The 20,227-nt window shown below is 37.2% G+C and overlaps 1 protein-coding gene across 1 annotated transcript in view; it reads left to right on the plus strand.

The window, feature by feature from the left end:
• NWD2 (NACHT and WD repeat domain containing 2) overlaps window positions 1-20,227 on the plus strand; it is a 203,043-nt gene that overhangs the window by 15,584 nt on the left and 167,232 nt on the right. The gene's annotated exons all lie outside the window — the stretch shown is intronic.

Here is a 20,227-nt window from a genome sequence, read left to right on the forward strand (position 1 = left end):
GACCTTAAGCAAGTTATTTAAGCAAAGCCACAATTAGAGAAATTTTCTCTAAAATTGAACATAGGATTCTTATGAGGCTTAAATAAGATAAAGCTTGTGAAATGCTTATCACCTGCCTGGCACATAATAAGTCCTCATTAAGTGTTAACTAGGTTTATTTTTATCACTGTTGTTATTTATTAGCTCCATTATCTCCTTACCTAGCAGATGCTGACAACTCAGCAAGTTGAAGAGGTGACATCAAGCCTGGCTCAGCTAGCTGGCAGTCATTAAAAACAAACAAACAAAACCCTCATCTGCCAGTGGTATCTTGTTGCCCACTCAATTAGAAGAGGGAAAGATATGTGACATGATGATACAGTTGGGAAACATTTCTATTCTGTTTGTTTATATTAAGCCAGAATGTTTCTTTCCAGCTGTCAAGGTTGACATCTTAAGAGGCCATGGTTGTTACAAACATTTTAAAAGTGCTTTTGTAGAATTATCATCAGAAATAAGCTTATGAGCTAGGAGGATAGGCATGCCTTCTTGCTTTACAGTCAGACCCTGTTTTTAATCAGAAATTCACAACAGTCATTTTACAAATATTTATTGAGGGCTTTCTACATGCAAGACACTGTTCTAAGCCCAGATGATACAGAATTTAACTATGTTAAATAACTGTTCATTTAACATACACATCACCCCTACTGTCATGAGTTTCATGTTCTAATGGAGGAATCATGTGAAAAAAGCAAATAAATTAAAATATCTTTAAAATATCTTTGTAAACTTTGTAAAGTCCTTGGGATGATGCATACCATGAAGAAAAATGAAGCAAGGTAAGGAGAAAGAGTAATGGGCAGAATTACTTTCCCATCAATGAGTGGTCAGAGAAGGTCTGCCTGATGAGATATTTGAACAGAGCCATGCACGGAAGGGAAGAAGGGAGCCAGCGAGATAACATGGAGGACAAGCATTTCTGCCAAGAAGTGCATGCAAAGAAGAAGCAGTAAGTGCAAAGGTCCTGAGGCACAGCATGCCTTAGGTGCCCAAGGAGCAACAAGGTCAGTGTGGTGGAGAACAGATGGAGACGGCAATTTTCACAAAATGTAACACCCCAGTATAGCAGGCACCAAACAACCAGAACAGATACTGTCTATCGGCAACCAGTAAGCTGCACCTGTGTGTCTCTGCTGAGCATCAGCCTTGGTAGACAATGAGATCAGGGAACATATGGGGGCCAATATCATGTGCAGCCAGCATGTTATCTAGACTTAGCTCCATAAACCAACTTTACCCACAAAAGATAAGGATTTTTCACTGTTTATTTGGGTAGTATCCCATTCATTGATTCCATTTATTTTTAAAAGTGATTCTAAGAGAAGTTTCCAAACATATTTCCAACATTGTTGGAAAAGAGGGTGTGTCAATATTCACTTGGATCTATATGTAGGTTTGTTAAAAACGAACCTGATCAGTGTTTTGTTTTGTTTTTTAAATTCAGCAGTTCGGTGTCCTAATGATGTAGAAAGGTGTGCAGCCTAACCTGCCTCTACTGGCTGCCTGGGTCCCTGGGAACTAGAATGGAAAGGGATGAGAGACATAATAGTCAGATATTCAGAGGAAGCAGGTGGCAAATGGCCCCAAACCTTGGAAATAATACCCATACAAGAGAGGAAAAAGCCATTTAAACATATGTGACCTGGCTAGACAGGAAAGCCTCTGTGAGGTGGCAGAGAGGATGGGGCCAGCCTTGGTCTCTGGGTGCTGGAAAGATGCATTGGCTCTGCTTGTTGTAGCTCCAGGTGGATCCCTTAACCAAGCCTCCTAGGAAATCTTTTACAAATTCTTTTTATTTTATTGTTTTTAAATGAGTTCAAAGTTTATTTCCACTGAATGGATGAGAAGGTCTTTCGGATCAAATGAGGGAAAAGCGTCAAATTTGTTGAACTTTAAGATATTAGGCGATAATAAACATTAGAACAAAAAATTTAAACTTAAAAAATAGATTTTATATCATCCTTGACTTTTTATCCATCCAGATACTGGAAAGTTTCTTTTTACACGTTTCTGAGTAACATAATGTTATTACTTGGTATTTAAAATACCTTCATGTAGAGCATATCTTATTTTTTTAATAATCTTTATTGGAGTTTAATTGCTTTACAATGGTGTGTTAGTTTCTGCTTTATAACAAAGTGAATCAGCAATACATATACATATATCACCATATCTCTTCCCTCTTGCATCTCCCTCCCTCCCACCCTCCCTATTGCACCCCTCTATGTGGTCACAAAGCACCGAGCTGATCTCCCTGTGCTATGCAGCTGCTTCCCAATAGCTATCTATTTGACATTTGGTAGTGTATATATGTCCATGCCACTCTCTCACTTTGTCCCAGCTTACTCTTCCCCTTCCCCATATCCTCAAGTCCATTCTCTAGAGCTGTGTCTTTATTCCTGTCCTGCCCCTAGGTTCATCAGAAACTTTTTTTTTTAATTCCATATATATGTGTTAGCATACGGTATTTGTTTTTCTCTTTCTGACTTACTTCACTTTGTATGACAGACTCTAGGTCCATCCACCTCATTACAAATACCTCAATTTCGTTTCTTTTTATGGCTGAGTAATATTCCATTGTATCTATGTGCCACATCTTCTTTATCCATTCATCTGTCAATGGACACTTAGGTTGCTTCCATGTCCTGGCTATTGTAAATAGTGCTGCAGTGAACATTGTAGTACATGACTCTTGTTGAATTATGGTTTTCTCTGGGTATATTTCCAGAGGTGGGATTGCTGGGTCGTATGGTAGTTCTATTTTTAGTTTTTTAAGGAACCTCCATACTGTTCTCCATAGTGGCTGTATCAACTTACATTCCCACCAACAGTGCAAGAGGATTCCCTTTTCTCCACACCCTCTCCAGCATTTATTGTTTGTAGACATTTTGATGATGGCCATTCTGACTGCTGTGAGGTGATACCTCATTATGCTTTTGATTTACATTTCTCTAATGATTAGTGAAGTTGAGCATCCTTTCATGTGTTTGTTGTAAATCTGTATGTCTTCTTTGGAGAAATGTCTATTTAGGTCTTCTGCCCATTTTCGGATTGTGTTGTTTGTTTTTTTGATATTGAGCTGCATGAGCTGCTTGTATATTTTGGAGATTAATCCTTTGTCAGTTTCTTCATTTGCAAATATTTTCTCCCATTCTGAGGGCTGCCTTTTCATCTTGTTTATGGTTTCCTTTGCTGTGCAAAAGCTTTGAAGTTTCATTAGGTCCCATTTGTTTATTTTTGTTTTTATTTCCATTTCTCTAGGAGGTGGGTCAAAAAGGATCTTGCTGTGATTTATGCCATAGAGTGTTCTGCCTATGTTTTCCTCTAAGGGTTTTATACTGTCTGGCCTTACATTTAGATCTTTACTCCATGGAGTTTATTTTTGTGTATGGTGTTATGGAGTGTCCTAATTTCATTCTTCTACATGTAGCTGTCCAGTTTTCCCAGCACCACTTATTGAAGAGGCTGTTTTTTCTCCATTGTATGTTCTTGCCTCCTTTATCAAAGATAAGGTGACCATATGTGCATTGCTTTATCTCTGGGCTTTCTATCCTGTTCCATTGTTCTATATTTCTGTTTTTGTGCCTGTACCATACTGTCTTGATTACCGTACCTTAGTAATATAGTCTGAAGTCAGGGAGCCTGATTCCTCCAGCTCCATTTTTCTTTCTCAAGATTGCTTTGGCTATTTGGGATCTTTTGTGCTTCCATACAAATTGTGAAATTTTTTGTTCTATTTCTGTGAAAAATTCCATTGGTAGTTTGATAGGGATTGCATTGAATCTGTAGATTGCTTTGGGTAGTGTAGTCATTTTCACAATGTTAATTCTTCCAATCCAAGAACATGGTATATCTCTCCATCTATTTGTATCATCTTTAATGTCTGTCATCAGTGTCTTGTAGTTTTCTGCATACAGGTCTTTTGTCTCCTTAGATAGGTTTATTCCTAGGTATTTGATTCTTTTTGTTGCAGTGGTAAATGTGAGTGTTTCCTTAATTTCTCTTTCAGATTTTTTGTTGTTAGTGTATAGGAATGCAAGAGATTTCTATGCATTAATTTCGTATCTTGCTACTTCACTAAATTCATTGATTAGTTCTAATAGTTTTCTGGTGGCATCTTTAGGATTCTCTATGTATAGTATCATGTCATTTGCAAACAGTAACAGTATTACTTTTTCTTTTCTGATTTGGATTCCTTTTATTTCTCTTTCTTCTCTGATTGCTGTGGCTAAAACCTCCAATATTATGTTGAATAATAGTGGTGAGAGTGGGCAACCTTGTCATGTTCCTGATCTTAGTGGAAATGGTTTCAGTTTTTCACCATTGAGAATGATGTTGGCTGTGGGTTTGTCATATATGGCCTTTATTATGTTGAGGTAAGTTCCCTCTATGCCTACTTTCTGGAGGGTTTTTATCATAAATGGGTGTTGAATTTTGTCGAAAGCTTTCTCTGCATCTATTGAGATGACCATATGGTTTTTCTCCTTCATTTTGTTAATATGGTTAATATGGTTGTTAACATTGATTGATTTGCATATATTGAAGAATCCTTGCATTCCTGGGATAAACCCCACTTGATCATGGTGTATGATCCTTTTCATGTGCTGTTGGATTCTGTTTGCTAGTATTTTGTTGAGGATTTTTGCATCTATGTTCATCAGTGATATTGGCCTGTAGTTTTCTTTCTTTGTGACATCCTTGTCTGGTTTTGGTATCAAGGTGATGGTGGCCTCGTAGAAGGAGTTAGGGAGTGGTCCTCCCTCTGCTATATTTTGGAAGAGTTTGAGAAGGATAGGTGTTAGCTCTTCTCTAAATGTTTGATAGAATTCGCCTGTGAAGCCATCTGGTCCTGGGCTTTTGTTTGTTGGAAGATTTTTAATCAGAGTTTCAATTTCATTGCTTGTGATTGGTCTGTTTATATTTTGTATTTCTTCCTGGTTCAGTCTTGGCAGGTTGTACTTTTCTAAGAATTTGTCCATTTCTTCCAGGTTGTCCATTTGATTGGCATAGAGTTGCTTGTAGTAATCTCTCATAATCCTTTGTATTTCTGCAGTGTCAGTTGTTACTTCTCCTTTTTTCTTTCTAATTATGTTGATTTGAGCCTTTTTCCTTTTTTTCTTGATGAGTCTAATGGTTTATCAATTTTGTTTATCTTCTCAAAGAGCCAGCTTTTGGTTTTATTGATCTTTGCTGTTGTGTCCTTGATTTCTTTTTCATTTATTTCTGATTTGATATTTATGATTTCTTTCCTTCTAACTTTGGGTTGTTTTTGTTCTTCTTTCTCAAATTGCTTTAGGTGTAAGGTTAGGTTGTTTGAGATTTTTCTTGTTTCTTGTGGTAGGATTGCTATAGACTTCCCTCTTAGAACTGCTTTTGCTGCATCCCATAGGTTTTAGGTCATTTTGTTATCATTGTCATTTGTTTCTTGGTATTTTTTTAATTTCCTCTTTGATTTCTTCAGAGATCTCTTGGTTATTTAATAGCATATTGTTTATTCTCCATGTGTTTGTATTTTTTACAGATTTTTTCCTGTAATTGATATCTAGTCTCATAGCATTGTGGTTGGAAAAGATACTTGGTATTATTTTAATTTTCTTAAATTTACCAGGGCTTTCTTTATGACCCAAGATATGATCTATCCTGCAGAATGTTCCATGAGCACTTGAGAAGTGTATTCTCTTGTTTTTGGATGGAATGTCCTATAAATAATCAATTAAGTCCATCTTGTTTAATGTGTCATTTAAAGCTTGTGTTTATTTATTTTCGTTTTGGGTGATCTGTCCATTGGTGAAAGTGGGTTGTTACAGTCCCCTACTATGATTGTGTTACTGTCGATTTCCCTTTTTATGACTGTTAACATTTGCTTTATGTATTGAGGTGCTCCTATGTTGGGTGCATAAATATTTACAATTGTTATATCTTCTTCTTGGATTGATCCCTTGATCATTATGTAGTGTCCTTCTTTGTCTCTTGTAAGAGTCTTTATTTTAAAGTCTATTTTGTCTGATATGAGAATTGCTATTCCAGCTTGCTTTTGATTTCCATTTGCATGGAATATCTTTTTCTCTCCCCTCACTTTCACTCTGTATGTGTCCCCTAGGTCTGAAGTGGGTCTCTTGTAGACAGCATATATATGGGTCTTGTTTTTGTATCCATTCAGCCAGTCTATGTCTTTTGGTTGGAGCACTTAATCCATTTACATTTAAGGTAATTATTGATATGTATGTTCCTATTACCATTTTCTTAATTGTTTTGCGTTTGTAGGTCTTTTCCTTCTCTTGTGTTTCCTGCCTAGAGAAGTTCCTTTAGCATTTGTTGTAAAGCTGGTGTGGTGGTGCTGAATTCTCTTAGCTTTTGCTTGTCTGTAAAGGTTTTAATTTCTCCATCAAACCTGAATGAGATCCTTGCTGGGTAGAGTAATCTTGGTTGTAGGTTTTTCCCTTTCATCACTTTAAATATGTCCTGCCACTCCCTTCTGGCTTGCAAAGTTTCTGCTGAAGGATCAGCTGTTAACCTTATGGGGATTCCCTTGTATGTTATTTGTTGCTTTTCCCTTGCTGCTTTTAATATGCTTTCTTTGTATTTAATTTTTGACAGTTTGATTAATATGTGTCTTGTCATGTTTCTCCTTGGGTTTATCCTGTATGGGACACTCTGTGCTTCCTGGGCTTGATTTACTATTTCCTTTCCCATATTAGGGAAGTTTTCAACTATAATCTCTTCAAATATTTTCTCAGTCCCTTTCTTTTTCTCGTCTTCTTCTGGGACCCCTATAATTCGAATGTTGGTGCGTTTAATGTTGTCCCAGAGGTCTCTGAGACTGTCCTCAGTTCTTTTCATTCTTTTTTCTTTATTCTGCTCTGCAGTAGTTATTTCCACTATTTTATCTTCCAGGTCACTTATCCATTCTTCTGCCTCAGTTATTCTGGTATTGATTCCTTCTAGAGAATTTTTAATTTCAGTTATTGCATTGTTCATCATTGTTTGCTTGCTCTTTAGTTCTTCTAGGTCCTTGTTAAACATTTTTTATATTTTCTCTATTCTATTTCCAAGATTTTGGATCCTCTTTACTATCATTACTCTGAATTCTTTTTCAGGTAGACTGCCTATTTCCTCTTCATTTGTTTGGTCTGGTGGGTTTTTACCTTGCTCCTGCATCTGCTGCGTGTTTCTCTGTCTTCTCATTTTGCTTGACTTACTGTGTTTGGGGTCTCCTTTTGCAGGCTCCTCGTTCGTAGTTCCTGTGGTTTTTGGTGTCTGCCCCCAGTGGCTAAGGTTTGTTCAGTGGGTTGTGTAGGCTTCCTGGTGGAGGGGACTAGTGCCTGTGTTCTGGTGGATGAGGCTGGATCTTGTCTTTCTGGTGGGCAGGACTGCTTACAGTGTTGTGTTTTGGGGTGTCTGTGACCTTACGTTTTTAGGCAGCCTCTCTGCTAATGGGTGGGGTTGTGTTCCTGTCTTGCCAGTTGTTTGGCATAAGGCTTCCAGCACTGGAGCTTGCTTGTCATTGAGTGGAGCTGGGTCTTAGCGTTGCCATGGAGATCTCTGGGCGAGTTCTTGCCGATTGATTTTATGTGGGTCCAGGAGGTCTCTGGTGGACCAGTGTCCTGAACTTGGCTCTCCCACCTCAGAGACTCAGGCCTGACACCTGGCCAGAGCACCAAGACCCTATCAGCCACACGGCTTTCTAAAGAGAGCAGTGTTTGTGGTGAGTCTGGCCTCCAGCCAGTGGGTCCGACGCTGACACACTCCCGCGTCTGCTCCTGTTAAAAATTCTTTAAGAGGGAAAACTAAGGCAGCAATTCTGAAGCCCATTATAAAATTGATGGGGCAAGGACCACCAGCCCTATGGTGTCTGCATCATTGAGGGCAGTAGCAGCAGCAATGAGATTGATGGTAATCAGTAGCAGAAGCTTAAGTGAATTCACCTGGGGCACCTTACAGCCCAGCAGCAGCTGTGATATGACTGCTGTCAGGGACAGTGGGGATGCATGGTACGGGTTTCACAGCTGCTAAGTTCCCAGGACACTGTATATGTAGTAAAACCTATAATTGCAGTAGCAAAATGTAATGGCACAGAAGGAGAACGCATAAGCCATGTGTTTCATAGCAGATCCCCAAGGTAATCAAGAGTTTCATACTGGCTATTACTTTTTCATTCATGCATGTGTCCGTTCACTCACAGGACCAATAAGTGTATGGTTGGATCTGTCCACTGCTTCCCCTCCCCCAGTCTGGTTTGGAAGCTGAGGGAGCATGGGTTACACAAGCTTTCAAGATGTTAACAATCACAAAGGATTGTGTGGCTTTTGGCTCTGGAATCTGAAAGTGCCAGGTGTATCTGGATTTCACTACTTCATAGCAGTGTGTCTTCTTTCTGTGAGCCTTTTAAATGGGGCTAGTAATAGGACTTGTAAGCTTCCTATGAGAATTACTGGGATAATATATGAAAAGCACTTAGCTCTGTGCCTGGCATAATAGACGCATTAAAGCTAGTTCTGATGATTCAAAATGGGAATAAAAGTATAGACTGGGGAGTGTGGGGGAAGAGGATGAGAATGAAGAGGAAGAAGAGGAAGAGAAAATAAAAGGAAGAAGGTCAAGCAGAGGGGGAGGAAAGCAGTTAGGGAGGAGAACATGCAGGGAAGAAAATAGCTGAGAAAAAAAGTCAAACAAATGTGCCAAGCTATGTGAAGAGAAAATATTCAAGCTCCCTATAAATTTTAAGAGAGTCAGAAATTACTTAAGAACCAGAGACTGATAGACTGGAAGGGGCCCTAAATGATGTTTTTTTTAAAGGAGAAGAATTTTTTTTTTACATGAAGAAGAAATGATTTTAACAGTAAGGTTTTAGATGGTCATTGGAATCAAATGATTGCTTTTATTCCTGTTTGCTGAGTTCCTGTAAACAGTGAGATGAGTAATACTTTCTGAGCATCCTTGAAACAAGATAGTAATTAAAGATAATGCTAGAGTTGTATCTGATGGTTATTAAGATGGAGATTCCAGAGTACAGTAAATAGCCATTCCATTCATTTCAGATTGAACTAACCAAGCCGTTCCAAACCAAAGGAGATTTTGGACTCAAACTCCTTCAATCTATCTGTCTACTTCCAATTCTAAGAGGTAACTGTCAGCTTAAAATTCAGTGCCTGGCCGAATTCAGATGTGATAGGTGATTATTTTTTTTTACCAGTCCCTTCCTATATAATAGGAAGATATGGAGAATTTGAGTGGTTTGCTGAAAGTTACATAGCTGGCATAAACCCCATCTGTCAAGAGCATTTCAGAAGATCTGGCTTTATTCTGGATGTGATTTGGGTAGTTTCTCCCCCTTAGGTAAAATGATGTTTTTCTACCCGCCCTCATCCTAGAGTTGTTTTATCCTTTTGGTTTTTTACAACTTGCTGACCTTTTTCCTAAATAGGTCATTTGGTTTTACAACCAGTAAACTTTGTGTTCTGGAGATTTTGCCCAAGGAGGTTGAATATATTTATATCTGCATGTGTCCATATATTTCAATATGTATTTGAAAGCTGCTAAGGTTATAAAGCACTATGAAATTTCCTGCTCCACAAAATAAAATGAAAACAAATGCCCTTATCCTGTAACAAGACATTTTCAGAAGTTCAAAACATGTAAAAATGAGGCTTTATTCTGTAAGAAGTAAAATCAGAAATAAATACAGGATCTCACCCTTTTTCATTAATGCCATTATACTCTGTGTACATATGTAAGTAATTTCCCATTTAAGTTCTATAAAAGATTGATCATATTTAGATGTACATGATATGTTTCTAAACATTTTAGACACTTAATGTCATTTTCTAATCAAAATGACATCTGCGAGATAAAAATAAAATTTAGAACATTTGTTTTTGGATTAACTTTTTTCTACCATAACAGCTATACTATCAAAACACACTGAAGGTGTTTACTGCAAAATCTATAGGGTAGAATGAACCTCAGAATAGGTCTGCCAGCCATGAAGTACTTAAATTAATGCAAATTTCAGCAATATTAAAAACAGATCAAAACATTCTATCAAGCCCAAGTCCAGACCATTCCATGACTGGATTGTAAACTTTTCTACCCCTCCAAAACAAGGGGGAGACAGAAGAAAAAGGTCTGTTTCATGGTAGTGACAATACTGAATAATTAAAAAGGGGGGGTAGATAGGACCTTAAGATCCAGATATAAAATGATTACAGCTGCCCCTTAAACAACGCCGGTTTGAACTGTGCAGGTCCACTTACACACGGATACTTTTCGGTAGTAAAAACTACAGTACTGGGCAGTGCATGGTTGGTTAAGTCTGTGGATGTTGTTGACCTGCAGACATGAAGGGCAGACTGTTATACATGGATTAAACCCCCATGTTGCTCAAGGGACAAGCGTACTTCCAAGAGTACCAATTTACCTGTGGTAAATTACACGAACAAGTAAGATGTAATTGAGCCTACTCTGCACAGTCTCTGTAAAGTCACACGGAAGTTTGAGACATGGGATCTACACCCGTGAACTTGCAAAATAGCTACTGGCATTGACATCTGAAAAGTTAGGAAGCATCTAACAAATGTAAAACATTTGTATTAGTTTCGTATTGCTTCCATAACAAGTTATCACAAATTTAGTGGCTTAATACAACACAGATTGACTGCCTTATAGTCCTAGAGGTCAGAAGTCTGAATTAGTTTCGCTGGGCTGAAGTCAAGGCATAGACAGGCTTGCATTCTTTCTGGAGGTTCTAGGGGAGAATCTGTTTCCTTGCTTTTTCCAGTTTCTAGAGTCTGCCTGTACTTCTTGGGTCATGGCCCCCTCTGCATCTTCAAAGCCAGTAGTGTAGCATCGTCCACATCTCTCTCTATGACCTCTGTTTCCATTGTCATGTCTCCTCTGATTCAGCTTTCCTAGCTCCTCTCCCTCTGACCTCCCACTCTGGTCTTAGTGTGTTTTTTGAAAATAGATTTGCGTGTTTACCTTGTACCAGGAATTATTATTATTATTACAATATAAGTAAAATAATAACTGATAACAATTACAACAATTAATGATAAGTGGGCTCTGCCCCCAAGGACTTCATGTCTGATAAAGGGAGAGAAACACAGAAATAGAAAATAATAGTTGGATGTAATGAGAATTGTGAAAGCTGCTTGACCCTAGTGTTATGGGACCACCACATGCCTCACTCCAGTTCTGATTCCTCAACCATTGTCTACTCTTTTTTTTTTTTTTTTTTTGCTGTACGCGGGCCTCTCACTGTTGTGGCCTCTCCCGTTGCGGAGCACAGGCTCCGAACGCGCAGGCTCAGCGGCCATGGCTCACGGGCCCAGCCGCTCTGCGGCACGTTGGATCTTCCCAGACCAGGGCACAAACCCGTGTCCTCTGCATCAGCAGGGGGACTCTCAACCACTGTGCCACCAGGGAAGCCCTGTCTACTCTTCTTAATCTGCTTCTCCCTTACCTGCTCCTCCCTTATTACCTTCTTAATCTGCTTCTCCCTTACCTGCTCCTCCCTTATTACCTGCTCCTGTGACCTTATTTCCAATAGGAGCCCTCTGTGCAAAGAAGATAGCTGTGTAGTCAGAAATTATCCATGTGCCTCCTCATCAACCCGGAAGCATCTACACTACCCCTTACCACCTGTGGGATAAAGTCTTATCTCCAAGTGCCTGATTTGCCAAGCCTTCAATAATTTGGCATTATCCTACCAGCCAGCTAATTTCTTTCTGTACCCTACCCTCACCATATCCGCCCAAATGAAGCCTTTGTGTTTCAGTTTTAAGGTCGACCTCCTAGGGGAATTATTTAATATCAATATTTTAAAAAATCATATAGATCCCATTATTGCTTCACCTTATCTAATGTCTATGCCTTGTTTCCCAATTCATTGTCAACTAATTAAGGGCTAGGACTCTGTTACAGTCATCTATCAATTATGAGCACCTTGGACAGTGCCTTGCCAGACAGGCGCCTAGTGAATGAATGTGCAGTATGACAATACGTAGCTTGACTGTTGATAAGACAATTACAAATGTAGATTTGCCATATGGTCCTTTTATACAGTAAGATCACTCACCGGCATTAGTGATGTCCTGTAATTATTAAGAGCTTCTAAAAGGCTATTTAATAATACTTAGGGGAAAAAGCAGACCATTGGCATGAGGAGTTAGTTTTTAAGAAAATTATTTAAAAAGTTAGTTTTTAAGAAAATTATTCTGGCAGCCATATGCATGAGGGGTTGAAGAGGTGAGGGAAACTGGAGGCAGGTAGACAAGCCATAAGGCAGATGCAGTGAATCAAGCATAAGAGGTGAGTGTCTGGAAGGAGTTTCCCAAACACCCAGCATAGCCTATTAACATCCATTATTTAAATGTTGCTAAAGCTTATTTGACAAATGGAAATAAGTTATCAGGCTTTATTCCATTAATTGATCAAAAAAGGTCCATTTTTAGGCAAATAAGATCAGAGTGAATTCCAGATTTCTCACAGATTTCTCCAGATTTGAAGCCTAATCTTCAAAGAATTCCTTTGCCATTGTGAGATTTATTTTTATTAGTATCACATCGATGTGTACATTGCTGGTTTTATAGGAGTTAAATAGCCTGCATCTTTCGCTAGAAAAAAGAACACATACTTGTATTACAATCACAAATAAGATTTTTAGAATAAAAATTGAACATCCTGATAGTGGGGATGCCAGTCATAATTCGATTTGATTCGAGACAGCTGATGCTTGTCTCTTTTCATGCTGCTCTCAATGAGTGGTTGTACTTTTTAATTAGGGAGAATATGAGCTGTGCAAAATTGATGTCTAGCATATTAAAGTAAAAAGTGGAAGGTTTATCCACAGTCTTCTGAACAATGATCTTTCATGAAGTACAATTTATATATAATGAAACACACATATCTTAAGTGTATAATTTGAATTTTGACAATGGATTCACTTGTGTATGCACACCATAACAGAGCTATAGAACAGTTCCATCACCCCCAGAACTACCCATGTGCTCCCACCTGTCAGTCTCCATCCTACATATGCATCATTCTTCTGATTTCCATCACCATAGGTTAGTTTTATTTTTAAATTTTATTCCAGTGGAATCATACAGTAGGTACTTGATCTGGATCCTGTCACTCAGCATAAGGTTTTGGAGATCCGTCATTGTTGGGTTTATATCAGTAGTTCATAATTTTTTTTTTTATTGTTGAGTCCTATTCTGTTTTGTAAACATACAGCTTGTTTGTACATTATCCTTTTGATGGACATTTAGGTCGTGTCCAGTTTTTTGCTCTTAAGAATTAAGCTGCTAAGAAAGTTTTTAAGAGTGTCTATATTTTTTCATTGTTGATTAAATACCTAGGAGTAGAATTGCTGACTCAAAGGCTGGCTGGATGCTCAACCTTATAAACGTCAGTTTCTGAAAATAGTTGTGCCATTTTACACTCCCGTCAGCAATAGATGAGCAATTAATATGCTTTACATAATTTGGTGTTGTCAGTCTCCTGTTGCATGTGAAGTAGTACCTCACTGAGGCTTTAATTTTCATCCTTCTGAGTAAAATTCATATTGAGCATCTTTTCATATGCTTATTGGATGTTCATATATCTTTTCTGTGAGGTGTTTTTCAGGTTTTTAACTGATTTTTCATTGGGTTGTTTGTCTTTTATTATTGATTGGTAGAATTATATATTCTGCATACACGTCTTTTGTCAAATATACATACTACAAATATTTATTCACAGTCTGTAACATGCCCGTTTTCTTTCCTAAACTGTCTTTGGATGAGCAGAAGTTTTCAATTTTGGTGAAGTCTACTTTACCAATTTTTTTATATTTAGTGCTTTTGGTGTCCAAAGAAATCTTTTCCTTTTCCAAGATAGCAATTATTCTCTCGTGTTTTCTTCGCGAAACGATGTAATTTTAGCATTTAAGTTTAGGTCTCTGCTGCAGTTTGAGTTGATTTTTATATATGGTATGAGACGGGTTGGGATTCATTTTCTATGCGTTATCCGGTTGACCTTGTGCCATTTGTTTACAAGACTTTCTTTTCTCGCGTTGAATTGCTTTGACAACCTTGTTGAAAATCAGTTAACCATATACGTGGATCTGTCTTTGGACTGTGTTCTGTTTTATTGGTTACTTTGTCAATCCCTACTCCAGTACCACACTGCTCTGATTACTGTAGCTGTACAATAAGCCTGAAAATCAGGTAGTTTAAGTCCTTCAACTATGTTTTTCTTTTGCAAGATTCCTTTGGCTATTTCAGATCTTTCTAATTTCCATGTAAATATTAAAATCAGTCCATTGCTATAAAACAGTCTTCTGGGATTTTGGTTGGGATTCCATGGAATCTGTAGATGAATTTGGAGATAATTTGACATCCTAACAATATTGAGTCTTCCAGTCCATGAACATGGATATCTCAACAGTGTACAGTAGATTTCAATGAAGAGGTCTTACACATCTTTTGTTAAATTATTTCCTAAGTATTTTAAACTTTGTATGCCATTTTAAGTGGAATTATTTTATATAATTTTCTAATTGTTTGCTGCTAGTATATAGAAATACAGTTGTTATTTTCTATTGACTTTATGCCCTGTGATTTTACTAAGTTCACTTGTGAGTTCAAATAATTCTTTTGTAAATCCCTTAGCATTTTCTATATAGACAATCATGTCTTTTTGAAATAAAAGTTATATTTCTGCCTTTAGGTCATTACATTTTATTTCTATTTCTTACCTTATTGTACAAGCTTATTATACTCCAGAATAAGTTGTCGAACAAAGGTGATAAGAGGAGATGTTTTCCTTGTTCCTGATCTTAGGGAAAAACTGAATGTTCCCAATCTTAGGGGGAAAATATTCAATATTTCACTATTAGATATTAGCTGTAGGGTTTTTTTGCGGTTGCCTTTTATCAGATTGAGAATGTTCAAATCTATTCCTGATTTTCTGAGGACTTTTATTATGACTACGTTTGAATTTCATCAAAGCTTTTTTCTGCATCATTTGTAAAATAATCATAAGGGGATTTTTCTCCTTAATTCTGTTATTGTGGTGAATTATATTGTTTATTTTCAAACGTTAAACCAATCTTTACTTCCTGGGATAAACCTAACTTGCTTGTATTGTATTACCTTTTTATATATTGCTGAATTTGATGTGCTAATTTTTTTTTTTTGGCGGGGTACGCGGGCCTCTCACTGCTGTGGCCTCTCCCATTGAGGAGCACAGGCTCCGGACCCGCCGGCTCAGCGGCCATGGCTCACGGGCCTAGCCGCTCCGCGGCATGTGGGATCTTCCTGGACCGGGGCACGAATACGTGTCCCCTGCATCCCCTGCATCGGCAGGCAGACTCTCAACCACTGCGCCACCAGGGAAACCCTGATTTGCTAATGTTTTAAGGACCTTTATTCTGTACTCATGAAGGTTATTGATCTGTAGTTCTCTTTTAATGTATTTGTCTGATTTGAATAACGGTACTACTGGCCTCATAAAATTAGTTGAGAATTGTTCCTGTCACCTCTATGTTTAAAAATCGTTTGTGTAAGATTGATAGTCTTTCTTCACTAAATGGTTGACAGAGTATACCACTGAAGCCATGTGGGCCAGTGTTTCCTTTGAAGGAACATTTTATAATTCAATTTTCTTTAATAGATACAGGACAATTAAGAGTTTCTATTTTATCTATTTTACTTACATCAGCTCTAGTAGATTGAGGTTTTCAAGGAATTTGTGTATTTCATTGAAGTTGTTGAATTTATTAGCATAAAATTGTGCATAATATTCTGTTATTTTATTGACATCTGTATGCCTAGTGGTATCCCCTCTGTTCCTGAAACTGATAATTTGAGTCTTCTCCCTTTTTTGCTTAATCAATTTTGCTAACATTAATCATCTTAGTATTTATTAATCTTATTCATCTCTCAGATAGCCATCTTTTAACTATGTTAATTTCCCTTGCTTGCTTTCTTTTTCATTGCTTTCTGCTCTTATTTCCTACACTCTACTTATTTGGGATCAATTTACACCTTTCCTATTTTCTTACAGTGAAACTTAAATTATTGTTTGTTTTTTGTTTTTTGTTTTTTGTTTTTTTTGCCATACGCGGGCCTCTCACCGTTGTGGCCTCTCCCACTGTGGAGCTCTGCTGCACGCGGGATCCTCCCGGACCGGGGCACGAACCCGCATTCCCTGCATCGGCAGGTGTACTCCCAACCACTGCGCCACCAGGGAAGCCCCCTTAAATTATTGATTTTAAACCACTCTTGGGATGCAAGCATTTATGGCATAGCATGTGGTCTGTCCTGGAGAATGCTCCATGTAAGCTTAAAGAAGTGTGTATTCTGCAAGTGTTCTATAAATGTCAGTTAGATTGAGTTGGTTGATAATGTTTTATATCATTGCTGCTGTTCTGCCCAATTGTTCTATCAATTATTGAAATCTCCAAATAATATCTATTTTTCCTTTTAATTCTGTTTTTGCTCTGTTGTTAGGTACACATATTTATCATTGTTAAATTCCTCTGATGTTTTGACCCTGTAATTACTTAAAACATCTCTCTTTGTCTTCGCTAATAGTTCTTGACCTGGAGTCTATTTTGCCTGATGTTAATGTGGCCTCTCCAGCTCTCTCGTGCTTACTGTTTGAGTTCGTATCTGTTTTCATGCTTTCACATTCAATTCAGTTGCGTCCTTGAATCTAGAGTGTGTCTCTTACAGAGAGCATGTAGTTGGATCGTTTTGAAATCAAGTCTGACAACTGCTATCTTTTGATTAGTTTTTAAGCATTCATATATAATGTAATAGTAATATAGTTGGATTTAATATAGTTCCGATTTCCCATTTCACTATTTTTCTGTGTGCCTTCTTTTTTTTTCCTCTGTTCCTCCTTGACTGCCTTTTGTCATATTCTTAGTATACCATTTTAATTCCTCTGTTGATTTTTAAACTATATTTTTATTGAGATATAATTAACATATAACACTGTGTTAGTTTCATGCATGCAAAACAACAATTCAATATTTGTATATACTGTGAAAAGATCACCATAATAAATCTAGTTAACATCGGTCACCATACATAGTTACAAGTTCTCATTACAAGAAAAAATTTGTAAGATTTATTCTCTTACCAACTTTCTAATATACAATGCAGTATTATTAGGTATAGTCACCATGCTGTACATTACATCCCTGTGACTTGTTTTTGTTTGTTTTCTTGGCGGTAGAATTATTTTTTCTTCACACACACACACACTGTATTTTATTTTTACAAGAGACAAATAAACTGACACCAAGCATTGTAAATGGATGACCACAACAAAAGCAACAATGATTGCAATTACCAAACACGAAACACACTCAAATTATGTCATAATATTGACATTCAGTCCAGTAGCCCTCCACTGTGACAGCTCCTTTACTTTGCAGTGAAAATTGATTTGTATATTTTTTGCCTCTGAGTCCTTGTGGGATTTTTTTTTTATTCAAACAAAGTCACAAAAATTATAATCATCCTCATCAGTTCACTCAGTCCCATGTAATTAATTTTTTTTCATCTTGATCTTTTCTTAGCACTTTTATGAAGTCATCAGTTTTCCATTAGACTTCTGAAAATGCTTATTCATTCAGTTCAGCAGTATAGTCAGTTACCAGAAACCTGTACTTGTCTGAGTCTTTCCCATGAATTCCTTGAAGATGAAACCCTTTTATAGGGGCATTTTTGCAAAAGCATCAGAGTACACCCAGAGCTGTCTGTAAATGACAAAAGACTTAAAAATGACCACGGTTAAAGATTTGATGAGAGTTCATAATAATGCAATCGACAAGGAAATTTAGTTATTTCTGAGATATACATTTTAAAGTAATAACTAGAATTATGACTTATAACATTATACCAGAACATATAAGATTTTTAGAAATTTCATGTAATGTCTGAAACATTTATATTAACATTTCCATACAAATAACCCAAAGAAAGTTTAGTATTACTTGGTTTTGTTTGTTTGTTTTTTTATACTGCAGGTTCTTATTAGTCATCAATTTTATACACATCAGTGTATACGTGTATGACTTGTTTTATAATTGGAAATTTATACCTTTTAATCACCTTCACCCATAATGTCCACCCTAAATTATTTTAAAATTATTTTCCTAGTAGTTGATTTAGGGATTATAACATTTTTCACAGTCTCCTTCACATTAACACTAACTTAATTCAGTAAAATACAGAAATTTGTTTCAAAAGTACTCCACTCCCTCCCCCCATGTTAATATTGTCATATATAGTTATAGCTATATAAGTAATAAGCCCAATAAAATAGTCCTATGCTGTCTCATTTCCCATCTAAGTTCTTTAAAAGACACAATTTACATAAAGCAATAATCATATTTCTATAGAGTATTTTATATTAACACACATATTTACCATTTCTAGTGCTTTTCATTTTACCCACTGGATTCAAGTCATTGTCTAGAGTTCAGTCCCTTTTAGCCAGATGGGCTCTTCAGTATTTTTTTTTTGTTTTTGCGGTACGCGGGCCTCTCACTGCTGTTGCCTCTCCCGTTGCAGAGCACAGGCTCCAGATGCGCAGGCTCAGCGGCCATGGTTTATGAGCCCAGCTGCTCCACGGCATGTGGGATCTTCCCGGACCGGGGCACGAACCCGTGTCCCCTGCATTGGCAGGCGGACTCTCAACCACTGTGCCACCAGGGAAGCCCTCTTCAGTATTTTTATAAAGCCAAGACTAATTTTTAATTAGTCTAGTCTAATTTTTAACTAGTCTGGACACTAGCAACAAATTCTCTTAGTCTTTATTTGTGAATTTGACTTTCATTTTTGAGAGATAGCTTTTCTGCATATAGAATTCTTGGTTTATAGGGTTTTTTAAAAAATTCCTTTCATCATTTTGATTTTGTCATTCCACTGCCTTCTGGCCTCCATTGATTCTGGTGAGAAGAAGTCTGCCATTATTTTTTATTGATCCTCTGCTGTATGGAATTACTTATTTTTCTCTTTCCATGTTTAGAATTGTCTGTCTTTGGCTTTCCACACTTTTACTATGATGTATTCAGATGTGAATTTCTTTGTATTTATTTTATTTGCATCTTGTTGAACTTCTTGGATATGTAAATTAATAGTCTTCATCAGATTCAACGGAGGAATCAAAAGCTTTACAGACAAGCGAAAGCTAAGAGAATTCAGCACCACCAAACCAGCTCTACAACAAATGCTGAAGGAACTTATCTAAGTGGGAAACACAAGAAAAGAAAAGGACCTACAAAAACAAACCCAAAACAATTAAGAACATGGTCATAGGAACATACATATCGAAAATTACCTTAAACGTGAATGGATTAAACGCTCCAACCAAAAGACACAGGCTTGCTGAATGGATACAAAAACAAGACCCATATATATGCTGTCTACAAGAGACCCAATTCAGACCTAGGGACACATACAGACTGAAAGTGAGGAGATGGAAAAAGATATTCCAGGCAGATGGAAATCAAAAGAAAGCTGGAGTAGCAATACTCATATCGGATAAAATAGACTTTAAACTAAAGAATGTTACAAGAGACAAGGAAGGACACTACACCATGATCAAGGAGTCAATCCAAGAAGAAGATATAACAATTATAAATATATATGCACCCAACATAGGAGCACCTCAATACATAAGGCAACTGCTAACAGCTATAAAAGAGGAAATCGACACTAACACAATAATAGTGGGGAACTTTGACACCTCACTTACACCAATGGACAGATCATCCAAAATGAAAATAAATAAGGAAACAGAAGCTTTAAATGACACAATAGACCAGATAGATTTAATTGATATTTATAGGACATTCCATCCAGAAACAGCAGATTACACTCTCTTCTCAAGTGCTCATGGAGCATTCTCCAGGATAAGATCACACCTTGGGTCACAAATCACACCTCAGTAAATTTAAGAAAATTGAAATCATATCAAGCATCTTTTCTGACCACAATGCTATGAGATTAGAAATGAATTACAGGGAAAAAATGTAAAAAACACAAACACATGGAGGCTAAAAAATATGTTACTAAATAACCAAGAGATCACTGAAGAAGCCCAAAGGAAATCAAAAAATACCTAGAGACAAATGACAATGAAAACACGATGACCCAAAACCTATGGGATGCAGCAAAAGCAG

This window comes from Stenella coeruleoalba, assembly GCF_951394435.1.
Source record: "Stenella coeruleoalba genome assembly, chromosome: 4".
NCBI classification, from domain to species: Eukaryota; Metazoa; Chordata; class Mammalia; order Artiodactyla; family Delphinidae; genus Stenella; species Stenella coeruleoalba.